The following is a 9,880-nucleotide window of genomic DNA, read 5'->3' as shown; positions in this document are numbered from 1 at the left end:
CTGTGTTACCTTAGTCCATTTTACAGTTTGGGATAGTTTCTGTTCCCAGAAGCACACACCTCTGAGTTCTGAGAGCTTAAGAGAATCGAGAGGTTAATTGTGGGAATGAAATTCCTGGTGACTCCTGGTATTGCCCAGAGGAGGTGTTAAATTTTGCTATGAAAATGACACCGGCTCCCTCTTCTGGATGGCAGTAACGTCTTATGGTTTGCAGAAGTGCTTTATGTGGTCTTCCAAATATAGACAACAGCCTGCAGAAAAGCTAGGTTTGCTCAGCAGTCTAGAATTCTTCTGCCCAGGCAGCTGTTGACCTGATCTGTACCCAGGTGCTAGTCCTACGTAAGCCTTTAAAATTCCTTTTAAAAAAATTAAGTTGAAGAGGAGGGGGATGTAAGGTGAATTTTAACAAAAATAAAGTGTTTATTGAAAATAGTAAAGTTGATATTACCGGGGGAAAAATTCATATCATGCTAAATCTGGTATGTAATGTTTTTCTTTAGAATATTGACTTTAAGGAATGTTTATTATGATACTGGAAACCAAACCCCAACTACCTTTTAACTATGGAGTATTTTCTGAGAAATATCTGTCTTACACTTTTGTATTTGTGCTGAGTGCTATGTACCTTGTACAGTGCTTGGCCTCAAGAAGCACTTGTTACTTGGTTGGACAATAGCAAACTTGTTTTGGAAGCAGGACAGGACAGCCATGTGCTTCTGAGTGTCTCGGACGACTTTGAAATAGCCTTCTCCCTCACGTCAGCCCACGTCCTGTTGAAAGCTCCCAAGACACGTGTACAAAAGACACCCACAGGGTGCTGCCTTAGCAGTAATCGCCACTGGTCCTTTTCATAGCCCGTCCCCCACAGTATTTATGTTGTTGTGACTTGGAGCTGGTGAGTCCAAGTGTAAGTGGGAGGCATGTTAGGACAGTTGTTTCAAGCAAAGACTTGGGTCCCTGAAAGCTGTGTTCACATTCCAGCTGTGTTCCTCACTAGCTGCTGGCTCAGGTCACTTACCCTAAGCCTCCCGATCTCTGTGCCTCAGTTTGCTTAACTGTTAAATGAGGATGAGAATACCTACTTCATAGGGTTGTAAGGATTAAATGTCTCCTACTTTTGAATGCCTTGTTCTGTATTTCCAAGGAACGTTTTGGTGTCAAGTGTAAACAGCAGTCTTGGCCACAAACTGTCAGCTTTATTTATAGGAAAAGAGGATGGGGTGGAAGGCTGTAGTTAATCTCTCTGCTGCTCTGTTTACCTGTTAATCCTGCTACAAGCTTTGTCCTTTCTAATCATGCTCAGTGCTAATAAGGTCAGATGGGATGCTTACTCATTTCTAGATCCCATCTTGTTTTCTTTTCGTTTGGGGGGTAATAATTCCATGGTTTTTACTATATTCACAAAGTTTAAACACTTTAAATCACTACTAATTTTAGACCACTGGCATCCACTCCCTATTCTTCCCTTGTACTAAGCTCTGGGCAATCACTAATCTAATTTCTGTTTCCAGGGATTTGCCTATTCTGGACAGGTGAGGGACCTGGGGAGCTCGAGGGTGCACTGGTTAGTGCTGAGTGAGAGTGGTGGGCCTGACTACAGTGTGCAGTCCTGAGGCTACAGGGCTACTACCACAATGTTGGATGACCATGCAACTTGTCACCTTGAGAGGGGAAAGGTAACTGCTAATGATTACAGTGCCAATGGGCATAAAGACAGGAGTATAATCCCCCAGTCAGGATAGAAAGAGCTCCAAATCTGGAGTCAAAGGCCAAGGCTGAATTAGGCTCTGCCCAATCACCAGCTGATTCTAGCTGGACCACTCAACCTCACCTGGAAATAGGAGTGTCCAGGCTTACCTGGATCATAGCTCTCTATGAATACGAAGAATGGGACATTATGTGAGATGGTGGGGCTTGGTGAGTCAGTTCTACATATTGCAGACTATGTACATTGATCTGTTTTAAATAATGCCATACCAAGGCTGCAAATCTTCACTTGTGGTGTTACTCAGGACAGAAGGATATGTTTTTCTGTTTCAAGGTAGGTTTCCCGTTCAGTGACCTGAGCCCTTCATCCACAGGTGTCAGGTGAAAGGTACCTAGCAGTAACCAGACGGTCTGCCAACGTGCCATGCAGAGCTTTCCTTTTTCCCTTCTCTATTTTAGTAGCAGCTTTATTGAGATATAATTTACATATCATACAGTTCATTCATTTGAAAATATATGATTTAATGGTTTTTAGTATAGTTCCAGATTTGTGCAACTGTCATAGCAATCAGTTTTAGAACATTTTCTTTTATTTTTGAGAGATTTTTACTGTAGGGTGTATGTGCTCACTAGAGAGACAGAGTCACAAAATGAGAAATCAACCCCCGAGGAGGAATGGCCACACTGCAATCTTTTCTCCTCCATTCTCCTCTTGGGACTTTGGGCACCTACACACATGTGCCTGGCATGAGTTTCAAGCCACTGGGTCTGGGACTCAAAGTGTGGTCAACTACATGGGAGTCCAGTGCTTTAATCACTATGCCACCTGCTGGCTTGGTACAAGATTTATTTTTGAGCTAATGAAAATGTTCTAAAACTGTTCTCATTTTTCCTCTCTCTCTCTAGGTTACCACTAACACTGGTCTACTTTCTGTCTCTCTAGATTTGGTGAGCATGCTTTTTAATTATTTAAAAAATTTTGCCAGTGGGCACATGTGCTTACTGGAGAGAGAGAGGGAGAGGGGGAGAGAGAGAGAGAGAGAGAGAGAGAGAGAGAGAGTTAGGCCTGGGTCATGGTCATATGACAACTTCTCCATTTCTTCCTCCTTGTAGGATTTTGGGCACAGACATACATGCAAAATTTATTAGTATTTTAGTAGAGACATTCATCTCAGTCATTTTTTCTTTCTCACCTTGACCTTAAGTTAATATTTCATTTGGGTCAAGAAAAGAATGCAGGAGAAGGATGTTATTTTAACATACAATAAAATGGATAAAAAAGGACAGTTTCCCTATATAAAAGTTAAAAGTTAAATTCATGTATCTTGATATAATTCAATCATGTAAGAATAGTTCTACATACATTTCCATTGTTTTACTTGAGGCTTATTCTAAACTTAAATGCAGGTGAATAAAGTGTTAGGAATATACATAGGCTGCTTCTCTGGATTTATTACCTATTATAAAAGCAAGTAGTTGCCACCAATGTGAAAGTTTGAAGCTACACCAAATTTAATGGTGTAGGAGTTTTCAGGGAAATCATAACACACTGTATGTTTTAGCCTACAACCATGCTTTTTTTTTTTTGGAAAGGTTTTTGCTATAGGGTGTGTGCGCTTGCCAGACAGACAGAGAGAGACAGAGAGACAGAAAGCGAGAAATCACCCCCCAGAGGGGATAGTCACGCCGCAATCCCTTCTCCTCCATTCTCCTCTCGGGATCTTGGGTACGCACGCACACGCGCCCAGCATGAGTTTTAAGCCACCGGGTCTGAGACACGAACCGCGGTCGACTACGTGGGAGTCCAGTGACATAGCCATTATGCTAACTGCTGGTTCCTGACAACCATGCTTTTAAAGATGCATGTCACTGTCACATTAAAAAGAAAGTTCATATACAATAGAAGAATATAAAAACAAACACTCTACAATACAAAAATCTACCTTGAAACTCAGAAAAGCATATCCTTCTGTCCTGAGTAATGCCACAAGTAAAGATGGGCAGCCCTGTTATGGCATTCTGTAAAGCAGATCAATGTACATGATCTGATCTGCACTGTGTAGAACTGATTCACTGAGCTCCGCCATCTCATGTAATATCCCATTGTTCATTTTCACAGACCGCCATGCTCCAGGTAAGCCTGGGGACTCCTATTTCCAGGTGAGGAGATCACCGGTCAGGGGTTGAGTGGTCCAGCTGGTGGTGAGAGATTCCATGAAACATGACTGAAGATGTGCTTTCCCACCATCATCAGTACCTAAGGTGGCTTTTGGGTGGCCACTAGTCAGCACATACATATGTAAAATAAGCCATGTAATTGTACTAATAAGAAATGCTATAGTCGGGACTAGCAGTTAGTGTAATGGTTACGTTGCTGGACTCCCATGTAGTCGACCATGGTTCGTGTCCTGGACCCAGTGGCTTAAAACTCACGCCAGGTGCATGTGTGTGCGTGCCCAAGATCCCGAGAGGAGAATGGAGGAGAAGGGATTGCGGTGTGGCCATCCCCCCTGGGGGGTGATTTCTCGCTTTCTGTCTCTGTCTCTCTCTGTCTGTCTGACGAGTGAATGTGCCCTATAGCAAAAACCTCTTCAAAAAAATAAAATAAAATAAAAAAGAAATGCTGTATTAAATGCAGTTCAAATGGGGTTTCACAAGTTAGTAACTTAAAATACTTATATACAAAGTTACAGAAAGTACATCTTGTTTCCACCTTCATACAACGTTAAGTTTTTCTTTTTGGTGTTATAAAGGTATACCTTTTAAAAAATAAAAATAGCCAAATGCTTAAACAATAGATATGTACATAGAAAGTTTTGGTGATGGTTTGTATTTTAAAAGGAACAGCTTCTTTATGCTTTATCTCAAGTTCTGGTGGCCGTGCTTACAGGAGGTAGCTAATAAACCAGACCAAGAGAAGCACATTCAAAATACTGATTTACTGTGGTAGAAATGGTCTTTGAAGACAGAAAAAGGTAGACTAGACCTATTAAGATGAAATGCACTATTTCAAATATTCAGTTTTGGGACCAGCAGTTAGCATAATGGCTATGTCGCTGGACTCCCATGTAGTTGACCGCGATTCAAGTTCTGGACCAGGTGGCTTAAACTCACGCCAGGCGCGTGTGCGTGTGTGCCCAAGATCCTGAGAGGAGAATGGAGGAGAAGGGATTGTGGCATGGCCAATAAATAAATAAATAAATAAATAAATAAAAAGGAAACTCTTAACTTTACACTCACCTCAGACCTCAATTTCAAAACATATTATTTAATCGTCTCAGTCATGGATATTTGCAAGATGAGATTTTATATTTCGTGCCCATAGCTTCTGGTTGTCAGAAAACCCTTGCTTTTCTTTATTGAATGAGTTTGATCTGGCTGATGTTGGTGTGTCCCCTCCCATATTTTTCATCCTTATATTTGCTTCTGCAGGCATTTCCTCTGGTTCACCACCTTCATTTTCTTATTTTCCTTTTTTTTCTTTTCTCCTTTTTTTTTTTTTTGAGAGGTTTTTGCTATAGGGCACGTGAGCTCGCCAGAAAGACAGAGACAGACAGAGAGACAGAAAGCGAGAAATCACCCCCAGGAGGGATGGCCATGCCACAATCCCTTCTCCTCCATTTCCTCTCAGGATCTTGGGCACGCACGCACATGAGCCCAGTGTGAGTTTAAGCCACCAGATCTGGGACTCGAACCATGGTCTACTACATGGGAGTTCAGCAACATAGCCATTACGCTAACTGCTGGTTCCACCACCTTCATTTTCATTAAAGCCGCAGGTACTAAAAGTGTTTTTGGAGCAAGAGTTGGAGTAGTTTCTTTAGGTTCCCTTGATCCAAGTTTGATGGGTATGGCTGGTGCTTTCTTTGCTGTCTGACTACCTATGGCAAATCCAGACTCAGAGATCTTTGTAGGCTTTGTTTGCAGGTCTACAGTTTCTTCAGCTGATCGCTTCTCTGCACTGAGATAGAACTTTCCTCTCCATTACTGGACTAAACTGTCTAAGTTTTCACAGGTTTTTCTGCTTCTTCTTCTTCAGGTCCTCTGCTGGCTGCAACTTGCTGTGGCTTTTTAGGCTTCCCCTCTCCCAAGTACCTGTCTCCCATTTTCCCCACCATGGCTTTCCCCCATCAGGATGATTTTTAAAGTTGCTTTTTCACACATTATGGTCCCTGAGAAGCAACATCCTGAAAATGTTTATTCTTTTTTTGGTTTCATCCTTCTTATCCTCTTCTTTGCTTTATCACACCTTGAGATGTTCACTCTAGGGGAATGCTGTGGCCATGCAAGCACCGGGTGGACCATTGGACCAAGTGACTTTCAAGTTCTATAACTATCGGACCATCTACAGATTGGCCAGTAAACAGCTCACCTCACTGCCACTAGATGGTGCTGCTGCTCCATCCCATCTGCAGCCCTGGCTAGGGTTGGCCATGGTGTTTTCCAAGGGTACAGGAATCCCTCTCTTTGCCTTTGATAAGGGCTGAATACCAGGAGTGACCTAGAAAATGAGGAAACAGCCAGGGATATGCATGGGAGAGAAAGAAAAAATAGGCACCCAGCGCAGAAGACAGTGTCAGCAATGAAGGTGTCTCCAGCAGTCCCAATCAGGACTGCCGTTTACTGAGGTGGATGTTTTGCTAAACACTTTGCATGTGTTGTCTCTAATCTTCACACCATGCAAGGGCCTTGTGCTCTATCTGCATTATGGAAAGGGAAGACCTGAGGTTCAAGAAGATAAAGTAACTTGCTGGAGGCCACATGGCCGTGTTTCAAATATAGGCCTGGAGCACCAGGGCCCACACTCCAAGTATACACCACTGCCTTGGAATCTGCTGAAGACCAAGTTGGTGGTCCCTAGACTAGTGTGGCAGCATGGAAAGGCAAGAAACAAAAGTACCCAGAGGAAACATTTGAGGAAGGCCCAGAGCCTGGGAGCACCAAGCATCAGGTGGCAGGATGGCATTGGCTGACACCCAAAAAGGAAGGAGCAGAGGATGGAGGGGGAAGATCCAGAGCAAGGGGGTCTATTAGGCCATGGGCAACCCTAGCCAAGGGACTAGGATCTGTCCTTGGTGCTGATAATATTCTTTGGGAAGCAAAAACTATAATCAGAAATGTTCTAAAATGGATTGTGGTAATGGTTGCACAATGTAGCATAAACTTACTAAAAGTCATCGAATTGTTCACTTACAGTGAGTGAGTTATATGGTACACAAACTATGCCTCAATAAAGCTCTATGAAGTTTAATATCGTGAAGGCAGTAGTGACGAAGTGCTGAGTGAGCAGGTCTCAGCAGTGTTGTAGGCACTTGGAGAAGAGAGACGGAGAGTAGCACTTCTGGGTAGAAAGCCTGACTAATGGCTCTCCAGCCTTTGCTTAAATAGTTTCAGTGCCAGTGAGCTCAGTACCTTGTAAAGCAGCCCTTTCCAGTTTGGGATAACACTCTAATCCTTAGAATGTTGGAGTCTATCACTTGTTCTTACCCTGCTATGCAAAATAAGCCTCTTTGCTTTGCCATGTAACATTTCCTTGAGAGTTTGAAGATAGTCATTGCATTTTCCAAGTCATTTTTATCTCATACAGAAATAAATCCCTGGTGTTTTTCATAGGCCAAGATTTCCAGACTCTCCCATTCTCCTGGTAGTTCTCCAGGAGCTACTACTTGCTTTAATCTGCTAGCATCCTTCTTCAAATGTGGGGGCCAAGGGACTGGATGGTAGTGCAGCAGTGGAATGCAATGCTCTGTGAGGCTGACCCACATGGGAAGGTTCTGGGTTCGCATCCAGAGACCTTCCTGAGTATGCTGGACTTGTATGTACCCATGATTCTGGACTGGCTAAGGAACGGGGTGGATCGTGGCATTGAGACTGTTGAGAATTCTTTCTCTCTGTGCATCTCTCTTGTTCATTAGAGAAATAAATAAATTTACCAAAAAAATGCAAGGGGCCAGCTAGGTGGCATGGTGGTTAAGGTGTCTGGATGCCACGTGGCCATCTCTGAGGTTCGAGTCCTGGACTTAGTGGCTTGAGAAACATGCCAGGCACATGTGCGTGTGTGCCCAAAATCCTGAGAGGAGAATAGAGAAGGGATTGTGATGTAGTTGTCCCTCTGATGGGATGCTTTTTCACTTTCTTGCTCTCTCTTTCTCTCTCTCTCTGGTGAGCACATGCACCCTATAGCAAAAAAATAAATAAGTAAAATGAGGGCCCGTGATGGGCCTGATATCTGGCAGCTGCTAGCCTAGTGTGTGGTTGACAGTTTAGAGCCTAGAGTTAAGACTCCTTGGGTTTAAATCCTTACTCTTCCACAGGCCAATGTATGACCATGGTTAAAAACATCTACCTCTCTGAGCCCTAATGTCTCTACCTGAGTTATTATGAAGATTATGCTGACCCTCATTTTCTATCTGTCCGCCTTTTTAGGCGGGCTCAGCCTGGCTTAGCAATGGCTAGGCAAGGGTGAGCAAGCCACACAGCAAGCTATCACAACTGTGAAGAGTACAGAAACCATTAAGAGCAGGGGCTCTGTAGACCAGCAGTTAGCGTAATGGCTATGTCTCTGGACTCCCACGTAGTCGACCGCGGTTCGAGTCCCAGATCCAGTGACTTAAAACTCACGCCAGGTGCGTGTGCGTGTGTGCCCAAGATCCCGAGAGGAGAATGGAGGAGAAGGGATTGTGGCATGACCATCCCCGCTGGGGGGTGATTTCTTGCTTTCTGTCTCTATGTCTCTCTCTTTCTGTCTGGTGAGCGCACGTGCCCTATAGCGAAAACCTCTCCAAAAAAAAGAAGAAGAAGAAGAAGAAGGGAGGAGGAGGAGGAGGAGAAGAAAAGGGGCTCTGTCATCTCTGCCTACTGGACTTTTCCCCCATGGAGAAAAGGAGGTGAGGCAGTCGGGGTGGGGGTGAGCAACAAACACCTGCTGATATGCCTGACTTGGCTGCCTGGGAACGTATTTGCCTACCAACTCAGTCTCTCCCTTCTCTTTCTTGTCCCAGCATTTTTATTTGAAAATTTTCCAACATGCAAAGTTGTAAGCAGTATTTAGTACTTCACCTAGGCCCAGCCATAGTGACACAAGTGGTCAGTCACTGCTGCATGGGTCTGGGTCTGTGTGGGAGGCCTAGTTCAGTTCCCAGACCAACTTCAGCAGGCCAGGAACAATGGGGTCTGCTTGTGGTCCTGGCTAGCTGGGAGGGTGAAAGAAGAGGATCACCATGTGGCATGACCTGTCAAAAATACCTGTCTCTACCCTTCCCCCATTAGAAAAGAAAAGACAGGGCCAGCCAGTGGCATGGTGGTTTAGGCAGTCAGATGCCACATGGCTGACCACGTGGTTCAAGTCACAGACCCAGTAGCTTAAAAACATGCTGGGTACATGTGTGTGCATGCCCAAAATCCTGAGAGGAAAATAGTAGAGAAGGGATTGTAGCATGGTCATCCTCCCTGAGGGGTGCTCTCTATCTCTCTCTGTCTGTCTCTTGCACCCAGTAGCAGAATTAAAAGAAGAGAAGAAAACCTTCACCTAGATGCAGCAACTGTTCACATTCACTGCATTTGTTCTGCAGATCTCCAGCTATGTATACATTTGCTGATTCATTTGAAAATATCATGCAAACATCATGACCCTTCACCCCTAAGAATTTAAACATGGGTCTCCAAAGCACGAGGGCATTCTCCAACAGAAACAAGATTATTTTCACACCTAAAATAATCTGCCAGAATTTCTTGTCATCTAATTTCCAGTAGATACTCAAATTTCCTCAGTTGCCCCCTGCTGTCTTTCATAGTGATTTTTTTTTCAAAACCAGAATCCAATCAAGTTTTACTCATTACATTTGGTTGTTTTCTTTTTCTTTCTAAAGTTTATTTATTTCTTCTATGAGTGAGTGAGAGAAAGAGAAAGCAACCTCAACAGGGTCCTGATGCCGCCCCAGCCTCAGTCAGCCCTGAATCATTGACATGAGCATGATCCAGGAAGGTCTCTAGATGCGAACCTGGAACCTTCCCATGTGGTCAGTCTTACACATTTTGCTGCCGTGCCACTGTCCAAGTCCATGGCTGTTTTTTTCATCTCTTTGACTCTATAGCAGTTCCTCTATTTATTTATTTTTTTCAAGAGAGTCCTCCCCACCTTTTTAAAAGTTTATTCATTTCCCAAAAGAAAGAG

At 43.7% G+C, this 9,880-nt stretch overlaps 1 pseudogene; it reads right to left on the bottom strand.

Moving 5' to 3' along the window:
* Positions 1–4,975: 4,975 nt before the first annotated feature.
* Positions 4,976–5,813, bottom strand: LOC114009797 (PEST proteolytic signal-containing nuclear protein pseudogene; annotated as a pseudogene).
* Positions 5,814–9,880: the final 4,067 nt, after the last annotated feature.

The sequence above is a fragment of the Tupaia chinensis genome, unplaced genomic scaffold (genome assembly GCF_000334495.1).
Source record: "Tupaia chinensis unplaced genomic scaffold, TupChi_1.0 Scaffold000624_1, whole genome shotgun sequence".
NCBI lineage: Eukaryota > Metazoa > Chordata > Mammalia > Scandentia > Tupaiidae > Tupaia > Tupaia belangeri.
This window is presented reverse-complemented; position numbering and strand designations above follow the sequence as displayed.